The following is a 16,434-nucleotide window of genomic DNA, read 5'->3' on the forward strand; positions in this document are numbered from 1 at the left end:
TAACCTCTCGTCTCGAGTTGATTTTTGGCCCACGGAGCTCTTTTGTGTTCCTACAGTGACATCAGGATTCCTCTAGCCTTGAAACAGTGTTCTTGGGGTTTCTCTGGAGTGCCATCAAGGATATCAAGGCTCCTTTCATGTGTGATGTGCAACACGGAATTGCTCTGCACCCAGTGCAGGGGAATCAGGCCTCATTTTGCTTCGAGGGGGAAGTCTCATGGTTTTTCTCGAGTTGAGGCGGGAACCTGGGCTATATTCTCGAGTTACGACGGGGATGGCCCTTCCACCCACGTGTTTGTTCATCGACATCAGGACTCCTGCCTAGCTGCGAGGGAAAACTCGGGATTCTCCTCGAGGCTTGGCAGGGCAATTGGGACGGCTCTCCACCTGAGGCGGGAGACCAAGGGTCCCTTTCCCCGTGCCACAGGAATCCTGGGACTCCTATCAAATTTCACGAGGAATCAGGCATCGTCTCCTTTGGAGGCACTGATCCCCGGGTACCTCTGGATTTTTCAAAGGATGTGAGGCCTCCGGTCGCGATGAGGTGGGGAACTAGGTCTTTTGTCTGCGGTCTCCACAGGGGATTCAGACATCCTTTCGTCTTGGGAGATGCAAGACGAGCCTGCATTCAAGTCACTGCAGGGATATCCGGCCTTATTTCGAGTCAGGGCATCGCGGTGTCCATTCCACTTGAGGCCGCTAATTCAGGATCCCTCTCACATACATAGAGCTGAGAGAAGCCTCCTCTTGAGGTACTTGTGGTAAGGTGGTTTGCTTCTGGAGTCGAAGCCAGGGACTAAGCTCTCATCTCGAGTTGATTTTTGGCCCACGGAGCTCTTTTGTGTTCCTACAGTGACATCAGGATCCCTCTAGCCTTGAAACAGTGTTCTTGGGGTTTCTCTGGAGTGCCATCAAGGAAATCAAGGCTCCTTTCATGTGTGATGTGCAACACGGAATTGCTCTGCACGCAGTGCAGCGGAATCGGGCCTGATCTCGCGGCGAGGGGGAAGTCTCATGGTTTTTCTCGGGTTGCGGCGGGAACCTGGGGTATATTCTCGAGTTACGACGGGGATGGCCCTTCCACACACGTGTTTGTTCAGGGACGTCAGAACTTCTGCTAGTTGCGAGGGACAACTCGGGATTCTCCTCGAGGCTTGGCAGGGCATTTGGGATGCCTCTCCAGCTGAGTCGGGAGACCAAGTGTCCCTTTCCACGTGCCACAGGAATCCTGGGACTCCTATCAAGTTTCACGAGGAGTCAGGCATCGTCTCCTTTGGAGGCGCGGATCTCTGCGTACCTCTGGAGTTAGCAAAGGATGTGAGGCCTCCGGTCGCGATGAGGTGGGGAACTAGGTCTTTCTCTGTGGTCTCCACAGGCGATTCAGACATCCTTTCATCTTGGGAGATGCAAGACGAGCCTGCATTCAAGTCACTGCAGGGATATCCGGCCTTATTTCGAGTCAGGGCATCGCGGTGTCCATTCCACTTGAGGCCGCAAAATCAGGGTCCCTCTCACATACCTAGAGCTGAGAGAAGCCTCCTCTTGAGGTGCTTGTGGTAAGGTGGTATTCCTCTGGAGACGAAGTTAGGGACTAACCCCTCATCTCGAGTTGATTTTTGGTCCACGGAGCTCTTTCGTGTTGCTACAGTGACCTCAGGATCCCTCTCGCCTTGAAACAGTGTTCTTGGGGTTTCTCTGGAGTGCCATCAAGGATATCAAGGCTCCTTTCATGTGTGATGTGCAACACGGAATTGCTCTGCACCCAGTGCAGGGGAATCGGGCCTCATTTTGCTTCGAGGGGGAAGTCTCATGGTTTTTCTCGAGTTGCGGCGGGAACCTGGGGTATATTCTCGAGTTACGACGGGGATGGCCCTTTCACACACGTGTTTGTTCAGCAACGTCAGGACTCCTGCCTAGTTGCCAGGGAAAACTCGGGATTCTCCTCGAGGCTTGGCACGGCAATTGGGACGCCTCTCCGGCTTAGGCGGGAGACCAAGGTTCCCTTTCCACGTGCCACAGGAATCCTGGGACTCCTATCAATTTTCACGAGGATTCAGGCATCGTCTCCTTTGGAGGCACTGATCTATGCGTACCTCTGAAGTTTTCAAAGGATGTGAGGCCTCCGTTCGCGATGAGGAGGGGAACTAGGTCTGTCTCTGTGGTCTCCAAAGGGGATTCACACATCCTTTCGTCTTGGGAGATGCAAGACTAGCCTGCATTCAAGTCACTGCAGGGATATCCGGCCTTATTTCGACTCAGGGCATAGCGGTGTCCATTCCTGTTGAGGCTGCAAATTCAGGGTCCCTCTCACATACCTAGAGCTGAGAGAAGCCTCCTCTTGAGGTGCTTGTGGTAAGGTGGTATTGCTCTGGAGTCGAAGCCAGGGACTAACCCCTCATCTCGAGTTGATTTGTGGTCCATGGAGCTCTTTCGTGTTGCTACAGTGACCTCAGGATCCCTCTCGCATTGAAACAGTGTTCCTGGGGTTTCTCTGGAGTGCCATCAAGGAAATCAAGGCTCCTTTCATGTGTGATGTGCAACACGGAATTGCTCTGCACGCAGTGTAGCGGAATCGGGCCTGATCTCGCGGCGAGGGGGAAGTCTCATGGTTTTTCTCGAGTTGCGGTGGGAACCTGGGGTATATTCTCGAGTTACGACGGGGATGTCCCTTCCACACACGTGTTTGTTCAGCGACGTCAGAACTTCTGCCTAGTTGCGAGGGACAACTCGGGATTCTCCTCGAGGCTTGGCAGGGTATTTGGGATGCCTCTCCAGCTGAGGCGTGAGACCAAGTGTCCCTTTCCACGTGCCACAGGAATCCTGGGACTCCTATCAAGTTTCACGAGGAGTCAGGCATCGTCTCCTTTGGAGGTGCGGATCTCTGCGTACCTCTGGAGTTAGCAAAGGATGTGAGGCCTCCGGTCGCGATGAGGTGGGGAACTACGTCTTTCTCTGCGGTCTCCACAGGGGATTCAGACATCCTTTCATCTTGGGAGATGCAAGACGAGCCTGCATTCAAGTCACTGCAGGGATATCCGGCCTTATTTCGAGTCAGGGCATCGCGGTGTCCATTCCACTTGAGGCTGCAAATTCAGGGTCCCTCTCACATACCTAGAGCTGAGAGAAGCCTCCTCTTGAGGTGCTTGTCGTAAGGTGGTATTCCTCTGGAGTCGAAGCCAGGGACTAACCCCTCATCTCGAGTTGATTTTTGGTTCACGGAGCTCCTTCGTGTTGCTACAGTGACCTCAGGATCCCTCTAGCCTTGAAACAGTGTTCTTGGGGTTTCTCTGGAGTGCCATCAAGGAAATCAAGGCTCCTTTCATGTGTGATGTGCAACATGGAATGGCTCTGCACGCAGTGCAGGGGAATCGGGCCTCATCTCGCGGCGAGGGGGAAGTCTCATGGTTTTTCTCGAGTTGCGGCGGGAACCTGGGGTATATTCTCGAGTTACGACGGGGATGGCCCTTCCACACACGTGTTTGTTCAGCACGTCAGGACTCCTGCCTAGTTGGAAGGGACAACTCGGGATTCTCCTGGGGGCTTGGCAGGGCAATTGGGACGCCTCTCCAGCTGAGACGGTAGACCAAGGGTCCCTTTCCACGTGCCACAGGAATCCTGGGACTCCTATCAAGTATCACGAGGATTCAGGCATAGTCTCCTTTGGAGGCACTGATCTCCGCGTACCTCTGGAGTTTTCAAAGGATGTGAGGCCTCTGGTCGCGATGAGGTGGGGAACTAGGTCTTTCTCTATGGTCTCCACAGGGGATTCAGACATCCTTTCCTCTTGGGAGATGCAAGACGAGCCTGCATTCAAGACACTGCAGGGATATCCGGCCTTATTTCGAGTCAGCGCATCGCGGTGTCCATTCCACTTGAGGCCGCAAACTCAGGGTCCCTCTCACATATCTAGAGCTGAGAGAAACCTCCTCTTGAGTGCTTGTGGTAAGGTGGTATTCCTCTGGAGTCGAAGCCAGGGACTAACCTCTCATCTCGAGTTGATTTTTGGGCCACGGAGTTCATTCGTGTTGCTACAGTGACCACAGGATCCCTCTCGCCTTGAAACAGTGTTCTTGGGGTTTCTCTGGAGTGCCATCAAGGAAATCAAGGCTCCTTACATGTGTGATGTGCAACACGGAATTGCTCTGCCCGCAGTGCAGGGGAATCGGGCCTCATATCGCGGCGAGGGGTAAGTCTCATGGTTTTTCTCGAGTTACGGCAGGGACCTGGGGTAGATTTTCGAGTTACGACGGGGATGGCCCTTCCACACACGTGTTTGTTCAGCGACGTCAGGACTCCTGCCTAGTTGCGAGGGACAACTCGGGATTCTCCTCGAGGCTTGACAGGGCAATTGGGACGCCTGTCCAGCTGAGGCGGAGACCAAGGATCCCTTTCAACGTGCCACAGGAATCCTGGGACTCCTATCAAGTTTCACGAGGAGTCAGGCATCGTCACCTTTGGAAGCACTGATCTCCACGTACCTCTGGAGTTTTGAAAGGATGTGAGTCCTCCTGTCGCAATGAAGTGGGGAACTATGTGTTTCTCTGTGGTCTCCACAGGGGATTCAGACATCCTTTCATCTTGGGAGATGCAAGACGAGCCTGCATTCAAGTCACTGTAGGGATATCCGGCCTTATTTCGAGTCAGGGCATCGCGGTGCGCATTCCACTGGAGGCCGCAAACTCAGGGTCCCTCTCACATACCTAGAGCTGAGAGAAGCCTCCTCTTGAGGTGCTTGTGGTAAGGTGGTATTCCTCTGGAGTCGAAGCCAGGGACTAACCTCTCATCTCGAGTTGATTTTTGGTCCACGGAGCTCTTTTGTGTTGCTACAGTGACCTCAGGAACTCTCTAGCCTTGAAACAGGGTTCTTGGTGTTTCTCTGGAGTGCCATCAAGGAAATCAAGGCTCCTTTCATGTGTGATATGCAACACGGAATTGCTCTGCACGCAGTGCAGGGGAATCGGGCCTCATCTCGGGCGAGGGGGAAGTCTCATGGTTTTTCTCGAGTTGCGGCCGAAACCTGGGGTATATTCTCGAGTTACGATGGGAATGGCCCTTCCACCCACGTGTTTGTTCAGCGACGTCAGGACTCCTGCCTAGTTGCGAGGGACAACTCGGGATTCTCCTCGGGGCTTGGCAGGGCAATTGGGCCGCCTCTCCATCTGAGGCGGGAGACCAAGGGTCCCTTTCCACGTGCCACAGGAATCCTGGGACTCGTATCAAGTTTCATGAGGAGTCAGGCATCGTCTCCTTTGGAGGCACTGATCTTCGCGTACCTCTGGAGTTTTCAAAGGATGGGAGGCCTCCGGTCGCGATGAGGTGGGGAACTAGGTCTTTCTCTGTGGTCTCCGCAGCGGATTCAGACATCCTTTCATCTTGGGAGATGCAAGACGAGCCTGCATTCAAGTCACTGCAGGGATATCCGGCCTTATTTCGAGTCAGGGCATCGCGGTGTCCATTCCACTTGAGGCCGCAAACTCAGGGTCCCTCTCACATACCTAGAGCTGAGAGAAGCCTCCTCTTGAGGTGCTTGCAGTAAGGTGGTATAACTCTGGAATCGAAGCCAGGGACTAACCTCTCATCTCGAGTTGATTTTTGGGCCACGGAGCTCTTTCATGTTGCTACAGTGACCTCAGGATCCCTCTAGCCTTGAAACAGTGTTCTTGGGGTTTCTCTGGAGTGCCATCAAGGAAATCAAGGCTCCTTTCATGTGTGATGTGCAGCACGGAATTGCTCTGCACGCACTGGAGGGGAATCGGGCCTCATCTCGCGGCGAGGGGGAAGTCTCATGGTTTTTCTCGAGTTGCGGCGGGAACCTGGGGTATATTCTCGAGTTACGACGGGGATGGCCCTTCCACCCACGTGTTTGTTCAGCGACGTCAGGACTCCTGCCTAGTTGCGAGGGACAACTCGGGATTCTCCTCGAGGCTTTGCAGGTCAATTGGGACGCCTCTCCAGCTGAGGCGGGAGACCAAGGGTCCCTTTCCACGTGCCACAGGAATCCTGGGACTCGTATCAAGTTTCATGAGGAGTCAGCCATTGTCTCCTTTGGAGGCACTGATCTCCGCGTACCTCTGGAGTTTTCAAAGGATGTGAGGCCTCCAGTTGCGATGAGGTGGGGAACTAGGTCTTTCTCTGTGGTCTCCACAGGGGATTCAGACATCCTTTCATCTTGGGAGATGCAAGATGAGCCTGCATTCAAGTCACTGCAGGGATATCCGGCCTTATTTCGAGTCAGGGCATCGCTGTGTCCATTCCACTTGAGGCCGCAAAATCAGGGTCCCTCTCACATACCTAGAGCTGAGAGAAGCCTCCTCTTGAGGTGCTTGTGGTAAGGTGGTATTCCTCTGGAGTCAAAGCCAGGGACTAACTTCTCATCTGGAGTTGATTTTTGGGCCACGGAGCTCTTTCGTGTTGCTACAGTGACCTCAGGATCCCTCTATCCTTGAAACAGTGTTCTTGGGGTTTCTCTGTAGTGCCACCAAGGAAATCAAGGCTCCTTTAATGTGTGATGTGCAACACGGAATTGCTCTGCACGCAGTGCAGGGGAATCGGGCCTCATCTCGCGGCGAGGGGGAATTCTCATGGTTTTTCTCGATTTGCGGCGGGAACCTGGGCTATATTCTCTAGTTACGAGGGGATGGACCTTCCACACACGTGTTTCTTCAACGACGTCAGGACTCCTGCCTAGTTGCGAAGGACAACTCGGGACTCTCCTCGAGGCTTGGCAGGGCAATTGCGACGCTTCTCCAGCTGAGGCGGGAGACCAAGGGTCCCTTTCCACGTGCCACAGGAATCCTGGGACTCCTATCAAGTTTCATGAGGAGTCAGGCATCGTCTCCTTTGGAGGCACTGATCTCCGCATACCTCTGGAGTTTTCAAAGGATGTGAGGCCTCCGGTCGCGATGAGGTGGGGAACTAGATCTTTCTCTGTGGTCTCCGCAGGGGATTCAGACATCCTTTCATCTTGGGAGATGCAAGACGAGCCTCCATTCAAGTCACTGCAGGGATATCCGGCCTTATTTCGAGTCAGGGCATCGCGGTGTCCATTTCTCTTGAGGCCGCAAACTCAGGGTCCCTCTCACATACCTAGAGCTGAGAGAAGCCTCCTCTTGAGGTGCTTGCAGTAAGGTGGTATACCTCTGGAGTCGAAGCCAGGGACTAACCTCTCATCTCGAGTTGATTTTTGGTCCACGGAGCTCTTTCATGTTGCTACAGTGACCTCAGGATCCCTCTAGCCTTGAAACAGTGTTCTTGGGGTTTCTCTGGAGTGCCATCAAGGAAATCAAGGCTCCTTTCATGTGTGATGTGCAGCACGGAATTGCTCTGCAAGCACTGCAGGGGAATCGGGCCTCATCTCGCGGCGAGGGGGAAGTCTCATGGTTTTTCTCGAGTTGCGGCGGGAACCTGGGGTATATTCTCGAGTTACGACGGGGATGGCCCTTTGAACCACGTGTTAGTTCAGCGACGTCAGGACTCCTGCCTAGTTGCGAGGGACAACTCGGGATTCTCCTCGAGGCTTTGCAGGTCAATTGGGACGCCTCTTCAGCTGAGGCGGGAGACCAAGGGTCCCTTTCCACGTGCCACAGGAATCCTGGGACTCGTATCAAGTTTCATGAGGAGTCAGCCATCGTCTCCTTTGGAGGCACTGATCTCCGCGTACCTCTGGAGTTTTCAAAGGATGTGAGGCCTCCAGTTGCGATGAGGTGGGAAACTAGGTCTTTCTCTGCGGTCTCCACAGGGGATTCAGACATCCTTTCATCTTGGGAGATGCAAGATGAGCCTGCATTCAAGTCACTGCAGGGATATCCGGCCTTATTTCGAGTCAGGGCATCGCAGTGTCCATTCTACTTGAGGACGCAAAATCAGGGTCCTTCTCACATACCTAGAGCTGAGAGAAGCCTCCTCTTGAGGTGCTTGTGGTAAGGTGGTATTCCTCTGGAGTCGAAGCCAGGGACTAACCTCTCATCTCGAATTGATTTTTGGTCCACGTAGCTCTTTCATGTTGCTACAGTGACCTCAGGATCCCTCTAGCCTTGAAACAGTGTTCTTGGGGTTTCTCTGGAGTGCCATCAAGGAAATCAAGGCTCCTTTCATGTGTGATGTGCAACACGGAATTGCTCTGCATGCAGTGCAGGGGAATCGGGCCTCATCTCACAGCGAGGGGGAAGTCTCATGGTTTTTCTGGAGTTGCGGCGGGAACCTGGGGTATATTCTCGAGTTATGACAGGGATGGCCCTTCCAGCCACGTGTTTGTTCAGCGACATCAGGACTCCTGCCTAGTTGCGAGTGACAACTCGGGATTCTCCTCGAGGCTTGGCAGGGCAATTGGGCCGCCTCTCCAGCTGAGGTGGGAGACCAACGTTCCCTTTCCACGTGCCACAGGAATCCTGGGACTCCTATCAAGTTTCACGAGGAGTCAGGCAACGTCTCCTTTGGAGGCACTGATCTCCGTGTACCTCTGAAGTTTTCAAAGGATGTGAAGCCTCCGGTCGCGATGAGGTGGGGAACTAGGTCTTTCTCTGTGGTCTCCACAGGGGATTCAGACATCTTTTCATCTTGGGAGATGGAAGACGAGCCTGCATTCAATTCACTGCAGGGATATCCGGCCTTATTTCGCGTCAGGCCATCGCAGTGTCCATTCCACTTGGGGCCGCAAAATCAGGGTCCCTCTCACATACCTAGAGCTGAGAGAAGCCTCCTCTTGTGGTGCTTGTGGTAAGGTGGTATTCCTCTGGAGTAGAAGCACGGACTAACCTCTCATCTCGAGTTGATTTTTGGTCCACGGAGCTCTTTCGTGTTGCTACAGTAACCTCAGGATCCCTCTAGGCTTGAAAGAGTGTTCTTGGGGTATCTCTGGAGTGCCATCAAGGAAATCAAGGCTCCTTTCATATGTGATGTGCAACACGGAATTGCTCTGCAGGCAGTGCAGGAGAATCGAGCCTCATCTCGCTGCGAGGGGGAAGTCTCATGGATTTCCTCGAGTTGCGGCGGAAACCTGGGGTATATTCTCGAGTTACGACGGGGATGGCCCTTCCACACACGTGTTTGTTCAGCGACGTCAGGACTCCTGCCTAGTTGCGAGGGACAACTCGGGATTCTCCTCGAGGCTTGGCAGGGCAATTGGGACGCCTCTCCAGCTGAGGCGGGAGACCAAGGGTCCCTTTCCAAGTGCCGCAGGAATCCTGGGACTCCTATCAAGTTTCACGAGGAGTCAGGCATCGTCTCCTTTGGAGGCACTGATCTCCGCGTACCTCTGGAGTTTTCAAAGGATTTGAGGCCTCCGGTCGCAATGAGGTGGGGAACTAGGTCTTTCTCTGTGGTCTCCACAGGGGACTCAGACATCCTTTAATCTTGGGAGATGCAAGACGAGCCTGCATTCAAGTCACTGCAGGGATATCCGGCCTTATTTGGAGTCAGGGCATCGCGGTGTCCATTCCACTTGAGGCCGCAAACTCAAGGTCCCTGTCACATACTTAGAGCTGAGAGAAGCCTCCTCTTGAGGTGCTTGTGGTAAGGTGGTATTCCTCTGGAGTCGAAGCCAGGGACTAACCTCTCATCTCGAGTTGATTTTTGGCCCACGGAGCTCTTTCGTGTTGCTACAGTGACCACAGGATGCCTCTAGCCTTGAAACAGTGTTCTTGGGGTTTCTCTGGAGTGCCATCAAGGAAATCAAGGCTCCTTTCATGTGTGATGTGCAACACGGAATTGCTCTGCACGCAGTGCAGGGGAATTGGGCCTCATCTCGCGGCGAGGGGGAAGTCTCATGGTTTTTCTTTAGTTGCAGCGGGAACCTGGGGTATATTCTCGAGTTATGACGGGGATGGCCCTTCCAACCACGTGTTTGTTCAGCGACGGCAGGACTCCTGCCTAGTTGCGAGGGACAACTCGGGATTCTCCTCGAGGCTTGGCAGGGCAATTGGGACGCCTCTCCAGCTGAGGCGGGAGAACAAGGGTCCCTTTCCACGTGCCACAGGAATCCTGGGACTCCTATCAAGTTTCATGAGGAGTCAGGCATTGTCTTCTTTGGAGGCACTGATCTCCGCGTACCTCTGGTGTTTTCAAAGGATGTGAGGCCTCCGGTCGCGATGAGGTGGGGAACTAGGTCTTTCTCTGTGGTCTTCACAGGGGATGCAGACATCCTTTCGTCTTGGGAGATGCAAGACGAGCCTGCATTCAAGTCACTGCAGGGATATCTGGCCTTATTTCGAGTCAGGGCATCGCAGTGTCCATTCCACTTGAGGCCGCAAACTCAGGGTCCCTCTCACATACCTAGAGCTGAGAGAAGCCTCCTCTTGAGGTGCTTGTGGTAAGATGGTATTCCTCTGGAGTAGAAGCCAGGGACTAACCTCTCATCTCGAGTTGATTTTTGGTCCACGGAGCTCTTTCGTGTTGCTACAGTGACCTCAGGATCCCTCTAGGCTTGAAAGAGTGTTCTTGGGGTTTCTCTGGAGTGCCATCAAGGAAATCAAGGCTCCTTTCATGTGTGATGTGCAACACGAAATTGCTCTGCACGCAGTGCAGGGGAATCGGGCCTCATCTCGCGGCGAGGGGAAGTCTCATGGTTTTTCTCGAGTTCCGGAGGGAACCTGGGGTATATTCTCAAGTTACGACGGGGATGGCCCTTCCAACCACGTGTTTGTTCAGCGACGTCAGGACTCCTGCCTAGTTGCGAGGGACAATTTGGGATTCTCCTCGAGGCTTGGCAGGGCAATTGGGACGCCTCTCCAGCTGAGGCGGGAAACCAAGTTTCCCTTTCCACGTGCCACAGGAATCCTGGGACTCCTATCAAGTTTCACGAGGAGTCAGGCATCGTCTCCTTTGGAGGCACTGATCTGCGCGTACCTCTGGACTTTTCAAAGGATGTGAGGCCTCCGGTCGCGATGAGGTGGGGAACTAGGTCTTTCTCTGTGGTCTCCACAGGGGATTCAGACATCCTTTCGTATTGGGAGATGCAAGACGAGCCTGCATTCAAGTCACTGCAGGGATATCCGGCCTTATTTGGAGTCAGGGCATCGCGGTGTCCATTCCACTTGAGGCCGCAAACTCAGGGTCCCTCTCACATACTTAGAGCTGAGAGAAGCCTCCTCTTGAGGTGCTTGTGGTAAGGTGGTATTCCTCTGGAGTCGAAGCCAGGGACTAACCTCTCATCTCGAGTTGATTTTTGGTCCACGGAGCGCTTTCGTGTTGCTACAGTAACCTCAGGATCCCTCTAGCCTTGAAACAGTGTTCTTCGGGTTTCTCTGGAGTGCCATCAAGGAAATCAAGGCTTCTTTCATGTTTGATGTGCAACACGGAATTGCTCTGCATGCAGTGCAGGAGAATCGAGCCTCATCTCGCGGCGAGGGGGATGTCTCATGGTTTTTCTCGAGTTGCGGCGGGACCCTGGTGGATATTCTCGGGTTATGACGGTGATGGCCGTTCCAGCCACGTGTTTGTTCAGCGACGTCAGGACTCCTGCCTAGTTGCGAGGGACAACTCGGGATTCTCCTCGAGGCTTGGCAGGGCAATTGGGACGCCTCTCCAGCTGAGGCGGGAGACCAAGTGTCCCTTTCCACGTGCCACAGGAATCCTGGGACTCCTATCAAGTTTCACGATGAGTCAGGCATCGTTTACTTTGGAGGCACTGATCTCCGCGTACCCCTGGACTTTTCAAAGAATGTGAGGCCTCGGTCGCGGTGACGTGGGGAACTAGGTCTTTCTCTGTGGTCTCCACAGGGGATTCAGACATCCTTTCATCTTGGGAGATGCAAGATGAGCCTGCATTCAATTCACTGCAGGGATATCCGGCCATATTTCACGTCAGGGCATCGCAGTATCCATTCCACTTGAGGCCGCAAACTCAGGGACCCACTCACATACCTAGAACTGAGAGAAGCCTCCTCTTGAGGTGCTTGTGGTAAGGTAGTATTCCTCTGGAGTCGAAGCCAGGGACTAACCTCTCATCTCAAGTTGATTTTTCATCCACGGAGCTCTTTCGTGTTGCTACAGTGACCTCAGGATCGCTCTAGCCTTGACACAGTGTTCTTGGGGTTTCTCTGGAGTGCCATCAAGGAACTCAAGGATCCTTTCATGTGTGATGTGCAACACGGAACTGCTCTGCATGCAGTGAAGGGGTTTCGAGCCTCATCTCGCGGCGAGGGGGAAGTCTCATAGTTTTTCTCGAGTTGCGGAGGGATTCTGGGGTACATTCTTGAGTAATGACGTGGATGGCCCTTCCAGCCACGTGTTTGTTCAGCGACGTCAGGACTCCTGCCTAGTTGCGAGGGACAACTCGGGATTCTCCTCGAGGCTTGGCAGGGCAATTGGGACGCCTCCAGCTGAGGCGGGAGACGAAGAGTCCCTTTCCATGTGCCACAGGAATCATGGGACTCCTATCAAGTTTCACGAGGAGTCAGGCATCGTCTCCTTTGGAGGCACTGATGTCCGCGTCCCTCTCGAGTTTTCAAAGGATGTGAGGCCTGCGGTCGCGATGAGGTGGGGAACTAGGTCTTTCTCTGTGGTCTCCACAGGGGATTCAGACATCCTTTCATCTTGGGAGATGCAAGACATGCCTGCATTCAAGTCACTGCAGGGATATCCGGCCTTATTTCGCGTCAGGGCATCGCAGTGACCATTCTACTTGAGGCCGCAAAATCAGGGTCCTTCTCACATACCTAGAGCTGAGAGAAGCCTCCTCTTGAGGTGCTTGTGGTAAGGTGGTATTCCTCTGGAGTCGAAGCCAGGGACTAACCTCTCATCTCGAGTTGATTTTTGGTCCACGTAGCTCTTTCATGTTGCTACAGTGACCTCAGGATCCCTCTAGCCTTGAAACAGTGTTCTTGGGGTTTCTCTGGAGTGCCATCAAGGAAATCAAGGCTCCTTTCATGTGTGATGTGCAACACGGAATTGCTCTGCATGCAGTGCAGGGGAATCAGGCCTCATCTCGCGGCGAGGGGGAAGTCTCATGGTTTTTCTCGAGTTGCGGCGGGAACCTGGGGTATATTCTCGAGTTATGACGGGGATGGCCCTTCCACCCACGTGTTTGTTCAGCGACGTCAGGACTCCTGCCTAGTTGCGAGGGACAACTCGGTATTCTCCTCGAGGCTTGGCAGGGCAATTGGGCCGCCTCTCCAGCTGAGGTGGGAGACCAACGGTCCCTTTCCACGTGCCACAGGAATCCTGGGACTCCTATCAAGTTTCACGAGGAGTCAGGCATCGTCTCCTTTGGAGGCACTGATCTCCGTGTACCTCTGAAGTTTTCAAAGGATGTGAAGCCTCCGGTCGCAATGAGGTGGGGAACTAGGTCTTTCTCTGTGGTCTCCACAGGGGATTCAGACATCTTTTCATCTTGGGAGATGCAAGACGAGCCTGCATTCAATTCACTGCAGGGATATCCGGCCTTATTTCGCATCAGGCGATCGCAGTGTCCATTCCACTTGAAGCCGCAAAATCAGGGTTCCTCTCACATACCTAGAGCTGAGAGAAGCCTCCTCTTGTGGTGCTTGTGGTAAGGTGGTATTCCTCTGGAGTAGAAGCACGGACTAACCTCTCATCTCGAGTTGATTTTTGGTCCACGGAGCTCTTTCGTGTTGCTACAGTAACCTCAGGATCCCTCTAGCCTTGAAACAGTGTTCTTGGGGTATCTCTGGAGTGCCATCAAGGAAATCAAGGCTCCTTTCATATGTGATGTGCAACACGGAATTGCTCTGCACGCAGTGCAGGAGAATCGAGCCTCATCTCGCGGCGAGGGGGAAGTCTCATGGTTTTTCTCGAGTTGCGGCGGGAACCTGGGGTATATTCTCGAGTTACGACGGGGATGGCCCTTTGAACCACGTGTTAGTTCAGCGACGTCAGGACTCCTGCCTAGTTGCGAGGGACAACTCGGGATTCTCCTCGAGGCTTTGCAGGTCAATTGGGACGCCTCTTCAGCTGAGGCGGGAGACCAAGGGTCCCTTTCCACGTGCCACAGGAATCCTGGGACTCGTATCAAGTTTCATGAGGAGTCAGCCATCGTCTCCTTTGGAGGCACTGATCTCCGCGTACCTCTGGAGTTTTCAAAGGATGTGAGGCCTCCAGTTGTGATGAGGTGGGGAACTAGGTCTTTCTCTGCGGTCTCCACAGGGGATTCAGACATCCTTTCATCTTGGGAGATGCAAGATGAGCCTGCATTCAAGTCACTGCAGGGATATCCGGCCTTATTTCCAGTCAGGGCATCGCAGTGTCCATTCTACTTGAGGACGCAAAATCAGGGTCCTTCTCACATACCTAGAGCTGAGAGAAGCCTCCTCTTGAGGTGCTTGTGGTAAGGTGGTATTCCTCTGGAGTCGAAGCCAGGGACTAACCTCTCATCTCGAATTGATTTTTGGTCCACGTAGCTCTTTCATGTTGCTACAGTGACCTCAGGATCCCTCTAGCCTTGAAACAGTGTTCTTGGGGTTTCTCTGGAGTGCCATCAAGGAAATCAAGGCTCCTTTCATGTGTGATGTGCAACACGGAATTGCTCTGCATGCAGTGCAGGGGAATCGGGCCTCATCTCACGGCGAGGGGGAAGTCTCATGGTTTTTCTGGAGTTGCGGCGGGAACCTGGGGTATATTCTCGAGTTATGACAGGGATGGCCCTTCCAGCCACGTGTTTGTTCAGCGACATCAGGACTCCTGCCTAGTTGCGAGTGACAACTCGGGATTCTCCTCGAGGCTTGGCAGGGCAATTGGGCCGCCTCTCCAGCTGAGGTGGGAGACCAACGTTCCCTTTCCACGTGCCACAGGAATCCTGGGACTCCTATCAAGTTTCACGAGGAGTCAGGCAACGTCTCCTTTGGAGGCACTGATCTCCGTGTACCTCTGAAGTTTTCAAAGGATGTGAAGCCTCCGGTCGCGATGAGGTGGGGAACTAGGTCTTTCTCTGTGGTCTCCACAGGGGATTCAGACATCTTTTCATCTTGGGAGATGGAAGACGAGCCTGCATTCAATTCACTGCAGGGATATCCGGCCTTATTTCGCGTCAGGCCATCGCAGTGTCCATTCCACTTGGGGCCGCAAAATCAGGGTCCCTCTCACATACCTAGAGCTGAGAGAAGCCTCCTCTTGTGGTGCTTGTGGTAAGGTGGTATTCCTCTGGAGTAGAAGCACGGACTAACCTCTCATCTCGAGTTGATTTTTGGTCCACGGAACTCTTTCGTGTTGCTACAGTAACCTCAGGATCCCTCTAGGCTTGAAAGAGTGTTCTTGAGGTATCTCTGGAGTGCCATCAAGGAAATCAAGGCTCCTTTCATATGTGATGTGCAACACGGAATTGCTCTGCAGGCAGTGCAGGAGAATCGAGCCTCATCTCGCTGCGAGGGGGAAGTCTCATGGATTTCCTCGAGTTGCGGCGGAAACCTGGGGTATATTCTCGAGTTACGACGGGGATGGCCCTTCCACACACGTGTTTGTTCAGCGACGTCAGGACTCCTGCCTAGTTGCGAGGGACAACTCGGGATTCTCCTCGAGGCTTGGCAGGGCAATTGGGACGCCTCTCCAGCTGAGGCGGGAGACCAAGGGTCCCTTTCCAAGTGCCGCAGGAATCCTGGGACTCCTATCAAGTTTCACGAGGAGTCAGGCATCGTCTCCTTTGGAGGCACTGATCTCCGCGTACCTCTGGAGTTTTCAAAGGATGTGAGGCCTCCGGTCGCAATGAGGTGGGGAACTAGGTCTTTCTCTGTGGTCTCCACAGGGGACTCAGACATCCTTTCATCTTGGGAGATGCAAGACGAGCCTGCATTCAAGTCACTGCAGGGATATCCGGCCTTATTTGGAGTCAGGGCATCGCGGTGTCCATTCCACTTGAGGCCGCAAACTCAAGGTCCCTGTCACATACTTAGAGCTGAGAGAAGCCTCCTCTTGAGGTGCTTGTGGTAAGGTGGTATTCCTCTGGAGTCGAAGCCAGGGACTAACCTCTCATCTCGAGTTGATTTTTGGCCCACGGAGCTCTTTCGTGTTGCTACAGTGACCACAGGATGCCTCTAGCCTTGAAACAGTGTTCTTGGGGTTTCTCTGGAGTGCCATCAAGGAAATCAAGGCTCCTTTCATGTGTGATGTGCAACACGGAATTGCTCTGCACGCAGTGCAGGGGAATTGGGCCTCATCTCGCGGCGAGGGGGAAGTCTCATGGTTTTTCTTTAGTTGCAGCGGGAACCTGGGGTATATTCTCGAGTTATGACGGGGATGGCCCTTCCAACCACGTGTTTGTTCAGCGACGGCAGGACTCCTGCCTAGTTGCGAGGGACAGCTCGGGATTCTCCTCGAGGCTTGGCAGGGCAATTGGGACGCCTCTCCAGCTGAGGCGGGAGAACAAGGGTCCCTTTCCACGTACCACAGGAATCCTGGGACTCCTATCAAGTTTCATGAGGAGTCAGGCATTGTCTTCTTTGGAGGCACTGATCTCCGCGTACCTCTGGTGTTTTCAAAGGATGTGAG

Source organism: Cervus elaphus, unplaced genomic scaffold (assembly GCF_910594005.1).
Source record: "Cervus elaphus unplaced genomic scaffold, mCerEla1.1, whole genome shotgun sequence".
NCBI classification, from domain to species: domain Eukaryota; kingdom Metazoa; phylum Chordata; class Mammalia; order Artiodactyla; family Cervidae; genus Cervus; species Cervus elaphus.